This window comes from Mus musculus, chromosome 1, assembly GCF_000001635.26.
Source record: "Mus musculus strain C57BL/6J chromosome 1, GRCm38.p6 C57BL/6J".
In the NCBI taxonomy this organism is placed as follows: domain Eukaryota; kingdom Metazoa; phylum Chordata; class Mammalia; order Rodentia; family Muridae; genus Mus; species Mus musculus.
The window spans coordinates 119,814,232-119,837,968 of NC_000067.6; the positions used below are offsets into that span (position 1 = coordinate 119,814,232).

The 23,737-nt window shown below is 39.1% G+C and overlaps 1 protein-coding gene and 1 pseudogene across 9 annotated transcripts in view; one reads left to right on the top strand and one right to left on the bottom strand.

The window, feature by feature from the left end:
* Window positions 1-23,354, bottom strand: part of Ptpn4 (protein tyrosine phosphatase, non-receptor type 4) — a 185,119-nt gene extending 161,765 nt beyond the window's left edge. For 3 of the 9 annotated variants that reach the window (XM_030252301.1, XM_030252299.1, XM_006529256.2), the window contains exon 1: window positions 22,671-23,352. The gene's annotated coding sequence lies outside the window, so the exon portion shown is untranslated. Of the gene's footprint in view, window positions 1-22,670 lie in introns of all 9 variants that reach the window. The other 6 variants (XM_006529255.3, XM_006529254.4, XM_030252303.1 and 3 more) reach the window with 4 other exon arrangements.
* Gm8338 (predicted gene 8338) lies at window positions 3,532-4,430 on the top strand (annotated as a pseudogene).
* Window positions 23,355-23,737: the final 383 nt, after the last annotated feature.

The following is a 23,737-nucleotide window of genomic DNA, read 5'->3' on the forward strand; positions in this document are numbered from 1 at the left end:
CTTTCCTTGGGAAGATGGAAATCGATCTATCCCAAGATCCAGCTACACCACTCTTGGGCATATACCCAAAGGATGCTTTATCCTACCACAAGACTTCTGCTCAACCATGCTTATTGATGCTCTATTCATAACAGCCAAAAATTAGAAACAACCTAGATGTCCCTCAATAGAAGAATGGATTTAAAAAATGTGGTATATTTACACAATGGAATATTACTTGGACATTTTCTTCAAAAAACATGAAATTTTGCAGGTAAATAGATGGAACTAGAAAACATCATCCTGAGTGAGATATCCCAGACTCAGAAAGGTAAATATGGTATGTATTTGCTTTTGTGGATATTAGGTGTTAAATCAATGATAACTAAGCTACAATCCATAGAGCTACGGGTTATAGAGAGAGTAATGGACTAGGAATAGATGGTTATGGATGGGGATGTGGGAATGGGAGATCAAGTGGGGAAGGACAGGGGAAGGAAAGAAGGAGCCAAGGGAGGGAACACATGGAGAGACAGCTAAAATTAAGGACCACTGAGGAGTAGTATAAAAACCTAATACAGTAGAAGTTTCCAAATATTTACATGAAGGTGATCTGAATGTAATCACCAAGAATGGGGAAGACAGAGTCCCAGCTGGCTATCTCCTGTCACCAAATGAAGCTTCTAGAACCAAGACTGGGTTATATCCATCTGAGTTATTGGCCAAAGGAATCCATCCCATGAAAACCCCCATACAATCCAGGCTGTTGCCAAGACTCCACAAACTGATGGCAAAGCCCCATTGCTAAAGAAACCTCACAACTCTTTAAATATTGAAAAGGCTAGTTGGTGCCTACGTAAAGCCTTCATTCTCTACATTCTAGGGTCTTTTGTACAAAAAGGTACTCTATATGCTACCAAGAAAGAAACAAAAACACCAAGCCAGACACAAACCCTTTGATCTACAATGCTGCCCTGCTGACAGTATATGCCAAGCACAAAGCTTATGAGAGTAACCAATGAATGTCTGATTTGACTTAAGGCCTGCTCTACAAGATAGAAACCAGACCTGGGTCACTAAAGTCCAGAGACTAGATAGCCAAGGGACTTAGAATAAAACCAAACACTTATTCAAAAATAAACAACCAAAAAAACAAAAACAAAACAAAAAACAGCAATAAAATGATTCCTGATGACATTCGCTATACTCAGAGATCACTACCTTGCTCAGTCATCTTTAGAAAAGCTTCCTCCTCCTGCAGATGATTAACAAACAAACAAACTCACAGCTAGACAATAACAGAGAGTGAGAGACATTGCAACACTCAGCCCTAAATTGGTTATCTCTATCAAATCCCTCCCTAAGGCTCACCAAAGAAGAAGTGTAAAGTTTAAGAGCCAGAGGGAATGGATGACACCAAGAAATTAAGGTTCTCTAAATCATCATGATCAATGTTCCGATGAACTCACAGAGACAAAGGCAGCATGCTTAGGGCCTGTACAGATCTGCAGCATGTCCACCACATATATGTTACAGCTTCCAGTTTAGTTTTCTTTATGGGATTTCTGAGTGTTTCAACAAGTAGCTCTCTGATTCTTGCACCTACTCTTGAGTTCTTTTACTTCTGTTAGTTTGTCCTAACTCTGATGTGTTAGTTTTTAATCTTATTTTATTATTATCCCTTAGAAGCCAGTTTGTTTTCTAGTAAGAGACAAAAAAACATGTGACTCCAGATAAGAGGAAAATCAGGAGGAACTGGGAGGGATGGAGAGAGGGTAAATTGTAATCAGGATATATTATGTGAGGAAATCTATTCTCAATAAAAGGGAGTAAAATGTCAGAGAAGGGGAGCATTAAGCCAGCAATTGTAAAAGCTATAGAAACATCTTTCAACCACTAGATCAGAAAAGAAAGATCATGACGCTTCCTCAAAGTCCCAATTTCTAGAGAAACCATTATCTAACCATTTTAACAGATACCTAAAAAAATCCTACTAGCATAGCATGCTTGTTTTATCTAAAACCTGACTGTTACATCCTTTTATCCAAGCACTTTTTGAAAAATTATCAACAGTGATTATTCAATAACATAACAGCCAAAAGTATCAGTAACTACTAGAGTAGAAAAGAAGATGACTGAAACAAAAACAGTGCCGACTGGAGAAGGAGATATATCTACCCACAAGACTGAAAAGCTCTCTGCACACTCCTGGGAATCCAGGATGCCAGAAGGTGCAGAACTATGTTCATCTCAGTGCAAAACCAATCAGCAGGCTAAGACTAGAAGAATATATTATACTACACATAATATATTCAATATAACCAAGGGCATATATGAAAAAGTCACCGTAACCATCATATCAATGATAGTTTTATTTAGGCATATGCTTGGAACAGGGAGTGGCACTATTAGGAGGTGGGGCATTGTTGGAGTAGGTGTATCACTCTGAACAGCAGCTATAATATCCTTGTCCTAAGTGCCTGGAAGACAGTCTTTTCCTGTTTGCCTTCAGAACAACATGTAGAACTCTCAGCTCCTCCTACATCATGCTTCCCTGGATGCTGTCATGCTCCTACCTTGATGACCTCTGAACCTGTAAACCAACCCCAATTAAATGTTGTTCTTATAAGTGTTGCCTTGGTCATGGTGTCTACTCACAGCAGTAAAACCCTAACCTGGACAGGCATCAAAGTCATAGATTAATGCAAGAAAGTAAATAAGAGGAAGAAGTAAAAGTATCTTCATTTACAGATAATATGAGCTAATAAAGAGAAGCCTACACACAAAAAGGACAAATTTATCAAGGCAAAGGATACAAACTAAACTCAATAAAAATACTTGTTACACTATAACTGTAGTTTTGTTACTGTTATGAATCATAGTGTAAATACCTGATATGCAAGATATATGATATACCACCCCCAAAGGGATCAAGCCCCATAGGTTGAGAATCACAAAAAAAAAACAAAAACAAAACAAACCAAAAAATGTAGCTGAATGGTGGTGGCAGCGACCTCTTTAATCCCAGCATTTGGCAGACAGAGGCAAAGGCAGAAGCAGGTAATTTCTGTTGAGTTTAAGGTCAGCCTAGTCTGCAGACCAAGTTCCAGGAGAGCTGGGACTACACTACACAGAGAAACCATGTCTCGAAAAACCAAACTAAACCAACCAACCAAACAAACAAAAAAACCCCACAAAACAAAAATAAAATTGTAGTATTAGCTTTCGTCATTTATGATCTAATCTTTTATTCTAAATAAACATTTGGTTGGAGTTCCATTCTTTAAAAAAAAAAAAAACATATTCCCAAATTAAATAGATTTCAAAAGGAAATAGCAAGCTAGCAAAATTTCAAAAAGAAAATAAAAATACAAAGCCACTCAGTTAATTTGAGAAGAGAGAATTCTAAATTTACTTATGCCAGTATAATAATAATAATAATAATAATAATAATAATAACAATAATAACAATAAAGAGGGGATCACCAGTTATCCTCTTTGGAGTGACAGAGTCTTTAAACCCTGTGTGGCAATCCCTGATGCACCATCACAATGTCCAGGAAAGATACAGCGACCTCGAAGTCCAACTACTTCCTTAAGATCATCCAACTTTTGGATGATTAGCCAAAATGTTTCAGTGTGGGAGCAAACAATGTGGGCTCCAAGAAGATGCAACAGATCCACAGGGAAGGTTGTGGTACTAAAGGGCAAGAACACCATGATGTGCAAGGCCATGAAGGGGCGTCTGGTAAATAACCAAGCTCTGGAGAAACTGCTGCTTTATATCCAGGGTAATGTGGACTTTAAAGACCTTATCAAGATTAGTTGCTGTTGGCCAATAAGGTGCCAGCTGCTGGTGCCTTCACCCCATGTGAGGTAACTGTGCCAGCTCAGCACACTGGTTTGGGGTCTGATAACCTCTTTCTTCCAGGCTTTAGGAACCACCACTAAAATCTCTAGAGGTACCATTGATATTCTGAGTGATGTACAGCTAGCTAATAAAAACTGAGGACAAAGTAGTAGCCAGTGAAGCCTCACTGTGAACATGGAACATTTCCCCCTTCTCCTCTGGGCTGATCATCCAACAGATGTTTGACACGGCAGCCTTTACAACCTGGAAGTACTTGGCATCACAGAGCAGACTATGCATTCTCACATCCTAGAAGGTGTCCAAATGTTGCCAGTGTTTGTCTGCAGACTGATTACCTGACTTTGGCCTTAGTACCATACTCTATTGTCAATGGATACAAGTAGGTCCTGGCTTTGAGGAGACTGAGTACACCTTCCCACTTGAAAGGTCAAGGTCTTTTTGGCCAATCGATCTGCATTTGTGACTGCTGCCCTTATGGTTGCCACCACCACCACTGTTGCTGCTGCTGGCTGTTCTAACCAAGGCTGAAGCCAAGAAGAGCCAGAAATCAGGGGAGGATATGAGATTTGATCTCTTTGACTAATCCTCTCATAGCAACCAACTCAGCCAGCTTCATCTGAGAAACATAGAAATAAAAGCTTAGTTCTCTTTTAAAGGGGAGGAAGGGGAGAGGACTGAAAACCAAAGCAAGGCAAACAAAGAAAGAACCCAAAACTTAATTCTGCCTAACGTTAATACTAATTCCAAACATAAGCTTATGCAGGCCAAAGATGAGAAATTTCCACAATTGATTAAATACTGTGTTGTCCCTAGGGGGCAGCATGCTACTTTTAAAACTTCAGTACCTAAATTATGAACTTGGCATGATAGTCCAAGCCTCTAATCCCCATACTTGGGAAGTAGAAGCAGGAGAATCAGAAATGCTAGGTTCTACTGAACTATAAAACCAGCTAAAGGCCAACCTAAGCTCCATGATAGACTGTCTCAAATAAATAAATATTTAAATTAATATTCAGTACTAGTCTTAAACATAAGTTTCTGCTACACACACACACACACACACACACACACACACACACATATACTGAGCTTTAAAACTGGACCTGAAAGATATACATAGTATGCATACCTATTCAGTACTAGCCTTTAACATAACAAGTTTCTGGTACATATATCTACTGAGCTTTAACACTCGACCTGAAAGATTTTATATATATAGTATGCATACCTACTTACTGTCAACCTGTTCTTATAAATGGTCATAGAGAGATATTAACTTTATTTCTAAAGATGAAAAAAGAGGGGGCATAACCCTGACAACTTTACATGGCTAGAAAATGCAGTAGCTAGTGTTCCAGCCACTAAAGGCTGAAATCAATCTATCAGATGCCAAAGATTAATTTGTTTATTTAATCAACTAAGTAACCTGTGGTTCAAGAATTATTCAAAGCATGGCATCTCCTATAGCTCATATATTAGCTAACCAATATAAAGTACTTTAGAAATAATTTGGAGGGGTTAGGAATAAAGCTTGCCTTGCAGACAGAAGACTGGTTACTTGCTAGTATTGAAGAAAATGCCTTAATGACTTCTAAGACCATCAGAGGCTTTATATTCTATCTGATTTTCTTGGACTACTCATTCTAAGGACACTTCTCTCAAAACTCAGCTAGCATATCTCCCTCCCTCTGCCACAAGTTCATGAATAAGAGCTCCAATCTATAGCCTATGCTTGTGTCATGAGACACATAAACAAGCATGCCTGGAAAGGGTCCCTCTATTCCCCAAGCATTCTGACTCCCCAGTATTCCTAGCCCAGTAAGCATATATTATATTGTAGAAAAGTAAACAACAATCATTCCTGGGCCCTGTTACATTAGAATTCCTCACACATCGAATCTAGAAATCATAAAATGGCGATTGCTTCATGTCACTAAGTGTTGACATTGCTTTTTAGATACTAACTAGAATACTTTATTTCTATCACTTCATTCTTAAAACAGTGATAGTTCACTATTTTTATCTCTTTGCAGATGCAAAGATGTTCAACTAGCAGCCTACAGGCACCCATGGCTAAGGGTAGTTATGAATGCTACCCAACACAAACTGTAAACTTAGGTGGTGCATGGATGCCATCTAGATGACATATGGATCTGTAGGTTCATGTAACCTGAGGGCTGCTAGGGGATCCCCACCCACACTGTGCTATGCAGGCCTGTGCCCCACCATGGACTTCATGGATTTCGCAGTGGCCTAAAGTATTGCTCTTGCTGGTATTCACTAAGTTGGCAACTAGATGCAGTAGAGAACGTCCGTCCCCTTGGCTGCAGCAGTTTGCTCCAGGCCATGGCTCTCCTGGGAGGTCTTTAAAGGCAACTGCACACACAGATGTAAAAAACAAAAACGAAACTGTAAACTTACAACCTTGAGGGTTTTGTTTTTTGTTATTATTTTACATGTGTGTGAGTGTGTGTGTGTGAGTGTGTGTGTGTGAGAGTGTGTGTGTGTGTGTGTGTGAGTGTGTATGTGAGAGTGTGTGTGTGAGTGTGTGTGAGAGTGTGTGTGTGAGTGTGTGTGTGAGTGTGTGTGTGTGTGAGTGTGTGTGTGAGAGTGTGTGAGTGTGTGTGTGAGTGTGTGTGTGTGAGTGTGTGTGTGTGTGTGAGTGTGTGAGTGTGTGTGTGTGTATGTGAGAGTGTGTGTGTGAGTGTGTATGTGAGAGAGTGTGTGAGTGTGTGTGTGTGTGTGTGTGTGTGTGTGTGAGTGTGTGAGTGTGTGAGTCTTGTGCACAGTTCTCAAGCATATACTTTGAGATGAGAACACTGTTGAAAAGCTAAAAGGTTAGGCATGACAGCTAGAAGGATTAGGTGACTGGCCCAAGATTGTACAAGCAAAATTAGGAGAGGCACTTGAATACAGACCTACTTAATCACCATATCTTAATGACTTCTACTTCTGCAAGCTAAAATCATTCTTAATGTGTTTTTCTGTCACCCATGGAAGAATCTACTATTTGATCCATTGTATAATCTATTTCAACACTACTAGAAAACTGAGAACAGAAATGAAATCATTTCTATTTACATATTAAGAGGTTAGCCTAAATTGGTGGCAAACATCTTTAATCCTAGTACTTGAAAGGCAGAAGCAAGTAGATCTCTGAGTTTAAGGCCAGCCTAGAAATTAACAAGTTTCAAACCAGCCACATTAGCCAGGGTTTAACAGAGAACCTGTCTCAAAAAAAAAAAAAAAAAAAAAAAAAAGTTAAACTAAGATATAAAGAACTCACTGCTCCTATGTGTTGGAAGTTGGGGGAGGGAATTACAGGGGGCCAGCTTTTTCCTCCTGGTTAAAAACAACAAAAAAGTTCCTAAATTGACTTCCTAAGTAAGTCATTGTACAACAACAAAAAATGTTTTTGTTGCACAAATGAATGAAGGAGGCAGCAAAAACAGGGCATCCATTATACCAATTATTAGTTCTTAAAATAAATATTCTGAGCCGGGCAGTGGTGGGGCACGCCTTTGATCCCAGCACTTGGGAGGCAGAGGCAGGCGGATTTCTGAGTTCAAGGCCAGCCTGGTCTACAGAGTGAGTTCTAGGACAGTCAAGACTATACAGAGAAACCCTGTCTTGAAAATAGTAGATAGATAGATAGATAGATAGATAGATAGATAGATAGATAGATAGATAGATAGAGTTCTAGGACAGTCAAGGCTATACAGAGAAACCCTGTCTTGAAGATAGATAGATAGATAGATAGATAGATAGATAGATAGATAGATAGATAGATAGATAGATAGATAGATATTCTGAAGTTACTATGTTGTAGGAGAGCTTTAAAAGCAGCTGCAGAGGTCATTCCTTTTTAGTAACAACAAAAACATTTAGAATGCTTGGAAAGCCACTGAGATAATATCCTAAATTTTAACAAACACAGCTTCCTTGAGACAGCCACTCCATTTTTCTGAGCTATGATTTCTTCCTCTGTTAAGGGAATAGAATGAATATGACTAAACAGTTAAAATGTGGTAAATATGGCTTATGGATTTGTCTTTTAATGAGTACTGAGGACTGAATCCTGGGTCTTACATATGAACTCAAAGGCTCCAGCACAAAGAGAGATACCCTCAGCCTCAAATGGTTTTTAATGAATTTCAAGCTGTCACTTCTGGTTAATGCTTACCCACTGGACAGTCCAGGACTACATGAACTGCAAGACTACAGTATCTCTGCATAACCTAGTTCTAAAACTAAATCATTTCTAATGCCAAACTGTTTAAAAGTCTATTCTTTCAAAAACTGAATAAACAAATCTAACTGTGTAACTGGTAATACAACTACAACAAGGGAATGAAACAATCCTAGTAACTGTTAAACTTAATATTCTTAACCAGAGCTGATAAAACATTCCTGCAAGGAGGGGCCTGGAGAGATGGCTTCTAGAGGACCAGTGTCTGTTTTCCAATACTCACATGGTAGGTCACAACTGCAGTTTCAAGAGATCCAAAGTTCTCTTCTGGCCTCTGTAGGCATCAGGCATACACATAGTCACATAGTTGCATACACACACACATGCAGGCAAAACATTCATATGTACATAAAATAAAAATTTTAAAGCTTTTCCTATAAGAAGACAGATTTTAAATTTTTTCTTACTTTTTTTTTTAATGTACATTGGTGTTTTGCGGCAGGTCTATGTGAGGATGTCAGAGTCCCAGGAACTGGAGTTACAGACACTTGTGAAGAATCATGTGGGTGCTGGGAATTGAACCCAGGTTCTCTGGAAGAGCAGCCAGTGCTTGTAACTGCTGAGCCATCTCTCCAGCCTGAGCCAGATTTGTAAAAGTTGAGGTTTTACAGGTCAGGTGATCTCTATTGGAACAACTTAATTCTAGCATTATAGCATGCATTCAGCCACAAATAACACAAATCAGTGTGGTTGTGTTCCAAGCTCGGAATACCCAAGATACAATTCACAAACCACATGAAACTCAAGAAGAAGGAAGACCAAAGTGTGGATACTTTGATGCTTCTTAGAAGGGGGAACAAAACACTCATGGAAGGAGTTACAGAGACAAAGTGTGGAGTAGAGAACTGAAGAAACAACCATCCAGAGACTGACTCACCTGGGGATCCATTCCATATACAATCACCAAACCCAGACACTGTGGTGGATGCCAACAAGAGCCTGCTGACAGGAGCCTGATATAGCTCTCTCCTGAGAGGCTCTGCCAGTCCCTGACAAATACAGAAGTGGATGCTCACAGCCATCCAGAGCATTGGGTCCCCAAGGAAGGAGCTAGAGAAAGGACCTAAGGAGCTGAAGGGGTTTGCAGCTCCATAGGAGGAACAACATTATAAACTAACCAGTACCCCCAGAGCTCCCAGGAACTAAACCACCAACCAAAGAGTACACATGGTGGGATTCATGGTTCCAGCTGCATATGTAGCAGAGGATGGCCTAGTTGGATGTCAATGGGAGGAAAGGCCCTTGGTCCTGTGAAGGCTCAATGCCCCAGAGAGGGGGAATGCCAAGGCCAAGAAGTGGGAGTGGGTGGGTTGGTGAGCAGGGGGAGAGGAAAAAGGGTAGGGGAGAGTGTTTTTCAGAGGGGAAACCAGGAAAGGGGATAACATTTGAAATGTAAATAAAGAAAATATCCAATATATTAAAAATAATAATAATAACCCTACTGATAGTAAAGTTTGGATTTCACATGTTTTTCACAGGTCAGCAAATATTATTCTTCCTTAGTCTTCTTACAATTCACAGGCAATACAAAATAGGTGACCAAACTTGTCTTTCCTATCACAGTCTGCCACCACACCAACTTAAAATGTTGCAAGTTTTTTATTTTTAAATTTATATACTGGGAAGGGGGTTTTTACATGTGTATAGGTGCCTGCAGAGGCCAGAAATGGGTGTCAGATCCCTTAGAGCTGCAGTTACAAGTGGTTGTAAGCCCAATGGTTGCTAGAAACTCTATCCAGGTTCTCTGTGAGAGCAGTACACATTTTACATACTGAGCTATCTGGATGTGGAAGTCTGGACAACTCTCCTTTATGAACCATAACTTTCTCATCCATAAAAAGAGAACACTACTACTTACTCCACATGTTGAAAGAATTAACTGCAATACACTTAAGGGTTTTTTTTTTTTTAATGTATTATTTGCATGACTGGATGCTTTGCTTGCATGCATGCTTGTGTGCCACATGCATGCCTGGTGCCCATGGAGGCCAAGAGAAAGATCCCCTGGAACTAGAGTTACAGATGTTGGTGAGTCACCATGTGGATGCTAGGATTCAAACCTGGGTCCTATGGAAGATCAAGTACTCCTCACTTTTGAGCCATCTCTCCAGTCTTGCAGTATCATATTTTAAAACACCCAGTACAGCTCAACAAATATTAGTTTCATGCCTTTCTCTTTTTCTTCCAGCCTTCACTGTGGCTATGGAAATCAGGAGAAAGTCTTTGGCTGGGCCAGAAAATCTGAAAGGTTAGTTTAAGTCAGTCAGCATAAGAGGATTTGAGATAAAGTCAGTTACATCATAGTGAAAAATATCTGTGGGAACTCTAGTCCATACAGAAAGGGGTAAAGGAAAATTAGCTATATAAGGTAAAGGACCAAAAAAACTGAAGAACTTAAGTAATCAGAATTTGTTACCTTCATTTTATATTTACACAATTAAGTATGTCACCCTGTTTGAAAGAACAGAGAGAGGAAAGAAGTCTGTCTGTACATATTAAAGTCATAGTCTTCAAGGTAGACTTCGTGCAGAAAAAACTTTAATGTAAAATAGTATCATCAATATAGTATGCTAGTTTCCACATGCAAAAATAAGTGAATAATAATTTATATATGACCCGGGTGTGGTGGCACACGCCTTTAATTCCAGCACTCGGGAGGCAGAGGCAGGCGAATTTCTAAGTTCGAGGCCAGCCTGGTCTACATAGTGAGTTCCAGGACAGCCAGGGCTACACAGAGAAACCCTGTCTCGGGAAAACAAAACAAAAAATAAATAAATAAATTATATATGTTTTTACTTTCATAAAATAAATACTGTCCATGCCTTGAAAAGAAAAAAATAAATAAATAAAAATACTGTCCAAAAAGAAAAAGAGGCTACCTATAAAGAGTAGGAAAGGAGCAGCAGTAGTGTTCAAATTTCTCTACACAGACCTTTTTATATTATTTGAAATCTGAACCAAGTAGCCACATTACTGATTTAATAAAGGAAGTGAAATTCTAAAACTAATTGTGCCAGGAATGGTGACTCATACCTATAATCCCAGAACTTGGGTAGGGGGAGAGGAGGCAAAATGCTTGCAATCTTAAGTTAGGCTAGGCTATACAGTAAATTTCAAGCCAGCCTGAGATATGACATCTGTCTGAAAATAATGAATAAAATAAATCGAGAAGTCAGAGGGGTCAGATAATGCATACTGTTATAATTAGAAACTGATTAAATGCAGTGGCTATATTATTTGCATATAACTAATGATAACTAATCTATATCACTTCTAGCTGCACCTTAGATTTCAAACTTACCTAAATAAAGACAATATAAGCTTCTAAGAATGAATAAAGGTGAAAAGGGTCAGGCATGGTAGGTAGTTCATGCCTTTAACTCCAGCATTCCGGAGGCTTAAGGCTACCTTGGTCTACAAAGCAAGTTCAAGGACAGCTACCACTACACAAAGAAGCCCTGTTTCAAAAACAAAAAACAAACAAATGAAAAAAAGAAAGGAAGGATGGAAGATAAATAAGGAAAAATAAGGTTAACAAATGATGCTTGTATTACTCTAAAGACTCACTAAGATGACAATCATCTGAAATGGGAGCAGGGACCTATCCAAATATCTACCAAAATTAATTTAAGAGCAGTTTCTGATAGTGGATATTGCCACATGGTTTTGCTTATCTGTCTTCCAAATACCCTTTCTTTCCCTTAGCCCAGCAAATATTAAGATGTACGCAACCTAAAAATTGACGCCCTTCTTGATGCTGTCTCCTAATCTGATCTAGGCCTTCTCAATTTCTTAAAGAAATTTGTCTAGTAATAGAAATATGTCTATTATCTATAGACATAATAGACACATTATATCTTGTTTCCTCTATAGTGTTTCTTAACAAGACCCTATGTTATAACTCTTCTGCTAAAGCAATAAAGTCTCTAGTGAGTGTAAGTCACAATAGCTTTATCAACCACCTCTACATTCTAAAAAATTCACCTATTCTTAAAAATCCATAGAGCCTGAGATGAAACTCAAAGAACTTAAATGTTTAATCCATATATCAATCAAACAGCTGACTTTCCAAAATACACCTGAAAACCAATTAGCTAAGGTCACCAATAACTTTCCAATAGTCCAAATCACAGCATTCTGGCTTTTGCTTTCACTTAGAAGCAGTTGACACTTTCACAAAACTCTCTACTTTACCTTTTACTCAATAAGCAGACTTTCTTATATTCATTCAGTCCTCTTCCCATCTAAGAACTCTTAATCTTTCAATGATGATTAAGACCACATGGTTACCTTCATAAGCACTGACAAACAGAATATTTCTACAATGAGCTATAAACCCTAAACAACTTTAAATCCATTAGCTTCCAAATCAGACTTACACAGAAGTACTGAAGTACAGGAGTATAAAGATGCTTAAGCAGCAACAAATCTGAATTTGAAAAATTTGCATTGCTATTTACATTTATAGACCAAAAGGCACATGAATTTAAAAATTTATTAATTTGTATATTGTTTATGTGTCTGTTGGGGAGAAGAGTGTGTGTGTGTGGTGTGTGTGTGTGGTGTGTGTGTGTGTGTACAGACATGAATATAGATGCTGGAGGTCAACTTTGGGTGTTATTCTTGGGAACTGTCCACGTGTTGTATTTTGAGACAGGGTCTCTAACTGGTACCCGAGGACTTGCCAATTAGCCTAGGCTGGCTGGCCAGAAAGTCCTAAGAATCCACCTTGCTCCACCTACCCATTGCTGTGATCACAAACTTATGCAACCACACCTGGCTTTGGGGGTGCTGGGAAATGAACTAAGATCTTTGTAAGATCCTTGTGTGTCAACAGCTATGACTGAGCTGTCTCCTCAGACTGACACACCTTCCTGAATTTTACCTTTGTTCTCCTCCACGAGTAGGTTTAACATTTCTCTGCAAATTTTGGTATGATTAGAGAAAACACAATTAAGTGGGAAGTGATTACTGTATCTTAACAGCACTGACTTGAGGAAACATGGGCCTCAAAAGTGGCAGGGAAGGAAACACTATCCTAGGGTTACAAAAGTAGCACACAAAGTAACTGAGCAAGTAAGTAGTTACACTAAGGAATGGTGAGAACCAATTTCTCACTGATGGAAAAGACAGTCACAAATACAGAATGGGACATGGGTCAGTGGTGCTTGCCTAGCATGCCCGGGTCCTTGGGTCTAAACTCCAACACTAACAAAATTAAAACAAAATCAAATATAAACACAGACAGAGAGAAGGGCTAGAGAGGATTCTGAAGTGCTAGACGAAAACTGTTTTATCAATTTAAACAAACACACCAAGCGCCTATTTCTGTTTCTAAACACCTCCTCTTCTGAAAAAAAAAAAAAAATTCAGGATTCCTTGGAGAAAGTAATAATTGCACAGCTGGAACAGAAAAATAAGATAATCTCAGAATATGCTGTGTGATTAGAAGTGCGCCAAGGATAGAGACATGGCCAGAAGACACAGAGGTCAACTTCAAAGGCTTCCACTACAAAATCTGGAACAATTTGAGCAGTGAAATCAAATTTCAAATCACAGTAAGTAGTAAGAACCACCAAATAGGAACAGAATTCCATGAATAATATCTGTAACAACGAGTTTACCCCACACAAGGGTAAGCCTAAGTAATAATGTTTAAGCTCTGATGATAGGAACTGGTACAGTCTTGGGTGTCTCCTCACCTAAGAATAGCGAGTCTAGTATATATGAAGGCCCTAGAATTGATCCTCAGCACCATATTAAAAAAAAAAAAAAAAAAAAAAAAAAAAAAGAGTGGTGGTTAGAGATTTATCTCAGTGACAGCACAAGGCTTTGGGTTGGGTGTCCAATATGAGAACAGGAAAAAAACAAAACAAAATTCAAAAGGTTTTCACATTACCTGACTTCATATGATTTACACAGCAGAGACACTCAACAAGCATGAGCTAATAGTGTTCAAGGTCAAACATCACCAGTAGTGGGCCAATACTGTGTCTCTGGGTGGTTCACTAAGAATAGCACATCTTTCTGTGGCAAGTACTCCTGCCAACAATGTCCTTAGTGTGCATGTGAGCAGCCATTGGAGCATTTAACTAACAGGACATATTACAGAATAAAAGGGCTAGACTGTTTGAAACTGTCAAGGTCATTAAAGACTAGAAGGGTTAGTGAGGAATGATTCTGAACTGAAGAGGGGTAAAAAGAGACCAGTGAAACCGCTCAGAATGTAAAAATGACGCCACCAAACCTAACAATCTCTAGAATACACATGGTAGAAGAGAGTCAATTTCCAAAAGTTGTCTTCTAACCTATATACAACTATCTTAGCACACAGTAAACACAGAAAATAAAGGCCAAAAAAATTTTTTTGAGCAAAAGAAGGGAGAGAAATGACCGTGAAATACAATATATGATCCTAAATCAGCTTCTAAATTGGACTACAAAGGACAAAGAAATACCATTAGGACCATGGGGGAAATGTGACTGACATTTATAGATCTGAAGTTAAGTGTTGTGTGAGCATTTATTTCCTGATCAGGCAGTTTTGTGAAAGGCTGTCTATGTTTTGGTAAATATAGACTATTTGGGTATTTCTCTTTATAACATATTCTCAAATGGTTCAGAAAGACTTATCAGATTACAAATAGTGCGCTCATCAGAAATGTGGAGCTAGAGCCAGGGGTGGTGGTACAGGCATTTAATCCCTGAACTCTGGGAGGCAGAGGCAGGCAGAGCTCTGTGAGTTTGAGGTCAACCTCACCTACAGAGGGAGTTCCTGAACAGTCAGGGGAAACCTGTCCCAAAAGTCAAACAAACAAAAATAAAAACAAAAACAACCAAAAAACAACAACCACAAAGTGGAACTAAGGATGAGAACAGACCAGCAAAGAGATTAGGTAGTTTCATCAAAACATGATAGTGTTAAGAGGGCTAAGATGAAGACATGATTAGGTCAGTAGAGTTACTTACCTAGCATATACAAAGCCCTACATTCCATCCTCAGCATCACCTAAACCTGGCACAGTGACACATGCTGTAATCCCAGCATTTGGGATGTACAGACATGAGGATTGGAAGTTCAAGGTTGACCTTGGCTATACAACGAAATCAAGATTGACCCGCATCACAGGAAACCCGGTCTTTCCAAAAACAACAACAAAATAGATACAGCAGAAGAGAAGAAAGTATCAATTCTAATACCAGGGGAACCTCTGGACAGATGAAAGGCTATCACAACAAATGCCCCAGGCTAATCTTGTGTATACATATAGTATAGAGCTAGTTCAATGTTAAAATGTGGTTAAGGAGATTTCAGAAGCTCTTTAAGAACTTTCATTAGGTGTGAAATTACTTCAAAGTGTTAATTCTCAAAAAGTTCAGTGTAAACTTATGACAACCATGGTGTCAGCAAAACAGCTGGTTCATTAAATATATTCAAAAGTATTTGGCCCATCTTTTCCAAAGGAGAACTGCCAAAGGCTAAATCTTAGCACTAACTTCATTTTTTTCCTCCTTCTCGAACTATGTTTAAATATACTGTCATTCTTTATTTCCCCATCTCTAATTCTTTTCATACCTCACCTACACCACTATAACAACATTCTTGTCTCCTAATACCCTTATACAGCTTGGTACCACTAACTCTAAAATCAGGAACCCATACTTCTAAAACCTATACTTAAATTTTATTTGCTTATCCAAGTATCTGTAACCGCTGCCTATTGCTAATGCCAATTTACAAGGTACGAAAATGAAAAGGTATTTCACATACATATTCACACAGTCATACACAAAGAAAACAATGAACAAGTACTAAGGGTAGTGGGAATAGAAAAGAGAAAGTAAAAGACCTTTGAGCTAGACAAAGCAACTCAAACCTGCAGTCTCAGCCTCCATAAGGCTGAGGCAGGAGGACTGCCAAGAGTTTGAGATCAGACTGAGCCAAACAGTGAGACCCTGTCTTAGAAAGGAAAAAAAAAAAAAAAAAAAAAAGACCAAGACTTTGGCATGACCTTAATTTATGCTTACTCTAGGAGTTGGTATTTGTTTTATTTTTTATGGCATAGTAGAGATTCCAAGGTGGAGTGGGTTCTAAAACCGTACTTTTCTCAACTTGACATCAAATAAATAAAACAATCATTTTACCACTTGGATAGGCCAAGAGATGATTTAAAGTCAGAAAAAAACCATCCTACAAGTTCTTACATGCTCAACAGGAAGATGCATTCTAAAGGTCTAAATATGACCCCACTTGCCCAAGCACAAGAGTCTTCTAGCCTGGTTCCATCCCCTACCAGAGCAAACACACATAGGAACAAGAAACTATGCCCACTCAGAGATGCACATATATAACAGACAACTTGCATTTCTTTAAATATATTACATACCCTTTCACACTTCTGACTTTTATACAAGCTATTCTTTCCACCCTGATCAGTTCCAACTCACCCTTCAAGACCATATCCAAATGCCAAGTCTCATTCCTCCAGATCTTAATACACTGTCACTCTAAATTGTGTACGTGAACATGTACGATCAGCCTAGAATTTGAACTCAAAGGAAATATATCAAACTATATTTACCTTTATAGATAACACTGTTGCCACTATATCAGAAATTCAAATGTTTGATTAACAAGTAAAGGAATGTTTGCCATACATTAGTCCCCAATAAGGCAAATTTTTCAAAAATGCAATAATTAAAACAAGGTATAACTATTTTTTCCAAAATAAGAACATGTATGTTTTTGTCAAAATAGATATTTGGGATAATCTTGAACCATAACCCCAGCCCTCTAGTTTTAGACTGAGGAAATAAACTGGTTAACAACAGCCAAATGTGTTAGGTACAGTAAGTTATCTATCTGAATGTTTGAATTATCATTTAAATTATGTTCATGAACATGGTAATATAAAACAGAAAAAGTGGCTATGCCAATTGCCACTTACTTAAAGCATAATCCTAGATGCTTCAAATATGTACATTCTTAGTACTCTACAACAATTCAAAGCCACACTAGCACTCGAAAACCAGAGACAAAAAGACTGTATTTGTTCAAGGTAAGCCTGGGCTACATAATAAGTTTTAAGTCTGTGTTATAACATGAGGCCTTCTCTCAAAAACAAAACAAACAAAAAAATCAACTTAAAGGTCATATAATTTGCCAAGGTTTTTATAAGACCAGATTTTAAATTCATTTATTTGGCTCCAAAGTCTGTGATCTTTTTCTTATATTGAAGACCCTGCACCATGAAATGTTTCCAATATATTGTATTCAAAATTCTATCTTTGTCACAAAACTTTAACAAATACATACAAATGGGGGTTATGGGGGGGGGGATTGTTGCCTGGAAGGAAACAAAAATATCAATTCAAATGGTGGTTGGAGTAAATGCTAATCTTTTTTTAATTACAAATTTCTTTTAAAAAAATTGCTGAACAGAAGCTGAACTCATGAAACAATAAAAAAGAAACAACTCTTGTTTTAAATGTTCTTATACTTATTAGATAAAACTTACAAAAAGGGGGGAGGAGAAGGGAGGGAGGGAGGGAGGGAGGGAGGGAGTGAGTCTGGGGAGATGGCTCAGAGTTGGATGCTGAATTTTAATTCCAACACCTATCAAAAGCTGAAAATGGTGACACATAACAGTAACCCAAGCATGAGGCAGGGAAACAAGCTCACCAGCCAGTCAGTTTAGCCAGAACCACTAAACTCTAGTCCAGGATTAGTAAGAAACCCGGCCGGGAGTGGTGGCAGTGCACGCCTTTAATCCCAGCACTTGGGAGGCAGAGGCAGGCAGATTTCTGAGTTTGAGGCAGCCTGGACTACAAAGTGAGTTCCAGGACAGCCAGGGCTACACAGAGAAACCCTGTCTCAAAAAACAAAACAAAACAAAACAAAACAAAAAAGAAAAGAAAAAGAAACCCAACTATGAAAAAAATAAAGGGGAATAAGGACTGAGAAAGACATTGAAATGTTGACTTCTGGCCTCTACATGAACCTGCATGGGTTAGCACACATGTATACACATGTGAACACACTCATGAAAACTTTTTTTAATTGATATAAGAAAAATATACAAAATTATATCTAAACAAATAAACATTGCCCCCAAGGTACTTACTGCCAGGTCTGAAACCCAGATCGTTTTAACTGGATTATCTAGCAAAAAAAGTAAGTTCTTAAGTTCATACTTCAGAGATATGGATGAAAAATCAAAAAATGTATAAACTGAGGAGACAAGGGTGAAGGGGAAAGCAATGTTGTGTTTTAAGCAAGAATAAGAAATAGGGTAAGATCAAACAAGGAGAAGTTTTCAAAGCCCAGCAAACAGGTTAAGAATTAATTTGATAGGAACTGCTATATATTTTACATGGGAAAATGGCAAGGATTTTTTTTTCTTTCCTGTTGCTTTATGAGTCCACTCTCATGTACAACAGTTCTATTTTGTAAAGTTGCTAATCTTAAAAAAAAAAAAATGGGATTTTTAAAGATTCAGTTTTTATTCAACATGTAGTTCAATGGCAGAGCACTTACCTATCATCACCTTGGCCAGTGTGAGACAAATAAAAAGATAAAGTAGTGCTTTCACCAAATAACTGTGTATAGGAGTATGTGCAGAAATATTCTTCTCAAAAATAAAGTCTTTATATGAGTGATGAACTCAGTGGGGAGGGAAAACTCCTTCAGAATAATGCTTGTGAATATTAAATGCCACTGGTGTGTTCTAAGAAGTTACTGAACTTTAAAGCAAAACTGAGCCTTGGTAATCCCATCATTTTCTCAACAGGTTAAATTGAAGCTCAAGAATTAAGTTGTGTAAACCCATGGAAGACGGAATACCAGACCTCAGATTTTCTAGGAAGCAAGATCTTAAAGCTATGCTAACTCAGACCATGTAACAAGCAACCACATTTGGCTAAAAACTTAAATGACTAAAACAAAATGCAGCATCAACCTCAGTCTTTCACATAAACCGGTCCTACACTTCAAGTGTTCCACACCCTACACATGGCTAATGGCTACCATATCTACCAGAGAAGGGAAAAAATACTTCCCCCATATGTGTCAACTATACTTCAATAAATTTGGAAAAGAGGGCAAAGTAATTTCATCACTACAGAAAACTTAACTGGACTGCACTGCTCTAAAGAACAAGCTTTAGGGTGGGACAGGCATGGTTTGAATTCTGCTTGAACAGGAGCAAATGGCACAAGGTTGACATACAAGTGAACTAATAAACACACATTAAGAGTATATTTGATAGTTCAGTGAAATAACTTTTTTATATGTACACTGTCTGGAACTCAACAGATAATACTAACAGTCTTCCCCCTCTGGATCTTCTTTCTGTCTAGTACTCCACAGAACCTCCTGTGAGAAGACAGAAATAAGCTAGCCTCCCAAATTAATGCCTTCCTCTTAAGCATTCAGTTCTTACCAATTTCTTCAAATACTCATACCTTTCTTTCACTGTTTCTACCAGGGAATAATGAAATAAAAGATAACAGTGAATATAATAAACATCCCTTATATTTTATGACTACACCTAATTCTCATTCAAAGGCTATAAAATAAATTTCTAGACAACTGTTCTCCTATGCCAGTAAAGAATATTCTATATTACTTCTTCATTATGTTCCTTCTCACTATCTGTGCTAATTGAACACTACATGAAACATACCAATGTTTCTCTACAGTACTTTACTGGCCTCTTCCCCTCAAAAAAATCCAACTTCCAGAAATTAATCTTTAAGGCTTCTACTGAGCCAGTAAATTTAACATTTTTGAACTGTATCATTTAAAAACTTTGTTACATGCAAAAATCCAGAAAAAAATACCAAAACTCAGCTCAGTTTGTAAACCAGTATATTTCTATCAATAAGCAAATTTCATTGATGAGTAACAATGTCTATTTAGCTACATTAATTCATAATGCATAGACTTACATTCCTAACAAATTCACAAATTTTGCATTCCTAGTATGAAAAAAATTCAAACAGACCTTTAAACCATTTGCCCTTAAACATCTACCAAACAAGACTAGACTCCTACATGTTTTTTAAGGTTTCTTGCTTTTAAACAAAAAAAACTCTCAGAGGAGGAAAGAAGTGCTCTCAGTAAGCATCTCCTTTAAATTATCTAATTCGTATTTTGCTCCTTAAAGATAATTCACTCAAAAACCTAACTACTGGTCTCCCTTTCAGAGTTAAGGAAAGGCCATATATACTAAATAAATAATCCACACTATACATCATTTTAGAACTCTATTTGCAATACATAAAATTAAAACATTTCAGGTATACAAACCAGAGTACTTAAGAATCAACAGAGTTCACATAAGTTTTCTTAAAATCTGAAAAAAGTTTCTATTGCTATCACACAAAAATTTATTACTGTCTCATTTTATATACTAAAAAGGTGGCACCTATGCCTAAACTGATAAAAATCTTATTAATAAGATTCTATAATTTTATTAAAGTTCTTTTAAAAATAATATCCACAACTGGTCACACTAGAACCGTTCAAGTGAATCTTCCTGAGGCTGCATTCTAAGTACATCCGACCCAGAAAGTATTTTTAGCAAATGTGTTCAATAGATGCTGGTGTTATGCCTAGCTTAAATTAGAAATTAGTGTCATAAATTTAAAGCAACAATGTTACTAGGAACGTTTTAAAGCTACTAAATTAGGACATGGTGGGGGAGGAGAGAAGACTTGACACAATTTACCACCACCTAGAAGCCATTAGGAACCCAAGATGAGAACCAAGTGAGTATATTCAATCATCTGTTACTACTTTTGAGGAATCTCTGATCTTCTACCTTAACAAACTGTAACCAACTCAGTATTAAGAAAAACTATTAAACCAGTGATGATTCCTTGTGTTTAAAACAATCTTTTTAGCAAATGTTTAAGGAGCAGGTAAATACAAAACACTGTCATGTACTCATGTACACATACAAACATAACTACGTAGATCTTAGAAATCAAGATCACATTCATGCACATGTGCTATGACAAAATATGAACAAAGATAAGAATGCCATAAAAATGTGAAGAGACACAAAAATAGCTTCTGTGTTAATTGGAGCAGAAATGTATTCTGACAAAAAAGGTGGCATGACTGATCGTATGAGTGAATAAAATGGTTCTAGACAGCTCATAAGCTTCTCCTTGTAAACTGGCTTTTTCTTTAAAAGAGTATTAAATTTGTAATCCTCAAATTCAAGATTTAAATAATATATCTAGGTTATAGTCTACTAGGTACTCTGAATAATTGTTTAAGGTCATCCCTCCCGTTTTGGAAAACAAGTTTTCCCCTTTGACACACTTATGTTTGTTCACAAACCCAGGGTTCTCAAAAGGCTGCCATATTTGCCCTTCCAGTCTTCTAGTCTGACTTTACAAGTCAGATACATTAGCTTTTCTTGTTTTTCCTCCACAGCCATCTTTTAAATGTGACCAAATAACTGTGTTATTTCATCTGGACCCAAGATCTGGTCACACACTCAGTATTTCTTGAATTGCTTATTCCAAAAGTTAGGTATGACTAGTCCTCCTGGAACAGGCAGTTTTTAAAACCCCCTACGTAGTCCTTGTCCACACTGATGTCACTCTGTGATGCAAAGCCAAACATAAAGTCTCTGACATAAGTTTCAGGGAAACATCGATATGGATTATCATTGAAACTGTAAATTGTTCCATTACTTTAGAAACCCCAGCAAATGCATCCATACATGCATTTAACTACCTACACACACACACACACACACACACACACACACACACACACACACACATCTAGCTTTTCTTGAATCTCTGATTGAACTGATTTCCAGAAATCGTCCTGGGACAATTGAGGTGTCTACGCTTTGGTAAGCACAGTTCCTGTCCACAAAGGATAATCATACGCTCCATTTTTCCTGTAAGTAACTATAAAACAAACATTGACACCGAAACAAAAATGTAAAGCCAGAAAGCCACAAATGACTGTGCTTAACATTTTACAAAACCCCACAAACACCGATCTGTTCTTGACTACATACTCACGCTGAATCTAAACATCATGAAGGTAGGGACGATTCCAAAGCAGCATGAAAAATCTAAGTTCAGATGTTCTACATCTCAACTTTTTGGGCCCAACTACTGATTCCTAAAAGCAAGTATAATACTAGCAAGTCACAAGAGACTTTCAAGTTCAATGGAAGATAGCGTGTGTTCCTACCGCGTGCGGAAAAAAAATAAAGATGCTTATATGAGTCAATTAACCTAACATTAACAATTAGAAAAAAGAATCCCACAAATGAAATACTGAAGATTCTCCAGCCTTACCTTGAGTTTAGGAACATTTCATCTCCGCATCTATTCCACCCCTTCTCCCGTGCACTCATCCCTAGCAGATTTCAACTATAAACCCCAGGAAGATTCGAGTGCTCCGACCCACTAAGAAAAGGGAAGTCGATCGGGTAGTCTGGCCGCCCGGCTCGGCGAGCTTCAGGTGCGCGCCCACGACCTGCAAAGGGGGCCCAAACAGGCCGAGCGAAGGACCGCCCCAAGCGCCTCTCTTACCTTCGTTATCACAGCCGCGTCCTCCCGGCTGGAGAAAGGGGGGGGGGGGGGGGAATCCAAATACAAAAAGGCAGGAGGCCCCGGGCTCGCGGCCGGGTGAAAGAAGCGCGTGGTCCGCGTCGAGGTGCTCGCCCTCAGCGTCCCGAGAACAGCCGCCGCCACAGCGGCCGCGCCACGGCCGCGGGCCGCCTGCACCCCGTCATCCTGCGGGGCTGCGGCGGGGCTGGCGTGCGCGGGGAGGCGCGCGCTCGCACCTCGCGGCGAGATGAGCTAATCCCTTCACACGCGCCCCGAAAGTGCCGCGGTCCCCGCAAGCTGCGGGCCGAAGTCAAGTCTCTTTCAAGTCCCGGAGCCCCGATTTCTGACAGCTCCCGGGAGTCTTAAAAGAACAATGTCGCGTCCGCGGAGCAGGGAAGCGCGCGCGGCGTGAAGCGGCGGGTGACTCCAGGGAGGCGGCTCTGTGTGAGAGTGCAAAGGAGAGCCTCGGTCACCCTCCTCCTCCTTCTCCTCCTCCTCTCCTTCCTCCTCCTCCCTCGCCTCCACCGCCTCCTCCGTCTCCTCCTCCTCTCTCAAGCACACCCCGTCTCCGAGGCCGCAGCATAGCAACCGAACATGGCGGCTGCGCAGCCCCCGACCAGTCAGAGCCCCGGAACGGCGGCCTCGGCAACAGGAGGCGGTCTCGCGAGAGGTGAAGCCACGCCCTCTGCTCCGCCTCCTTCCCGCCTCCTACCCGGTTTCGGAGCGCGGGCGCCTGCCTAGAAGCACTGGTACTCACAGGTGCGAGAGAGACGGGATTTAGCGGGTTGGGAGGGGAGGGCGTGGCTCTGTGTCCACACCCCATCGCCAGGCAGCGATTGGTTCCTTGACTGTCAGTTCTGCCCCTCCTCCCTCTTCTAAGATGTACTTACTGACGGACTCTAGGGACACAAAAGAGGGGCAATAGCACAGAGTGGGGAAACTCGACCTCCTGGCATCAGGTTGTCCCAACTAAGTGCTAATAGAGGGTATAGGCTTTGAAGTGCAGTTTTCAATCAGTTCTCCTAAACATAAGGCCCTTGAAAACAAAG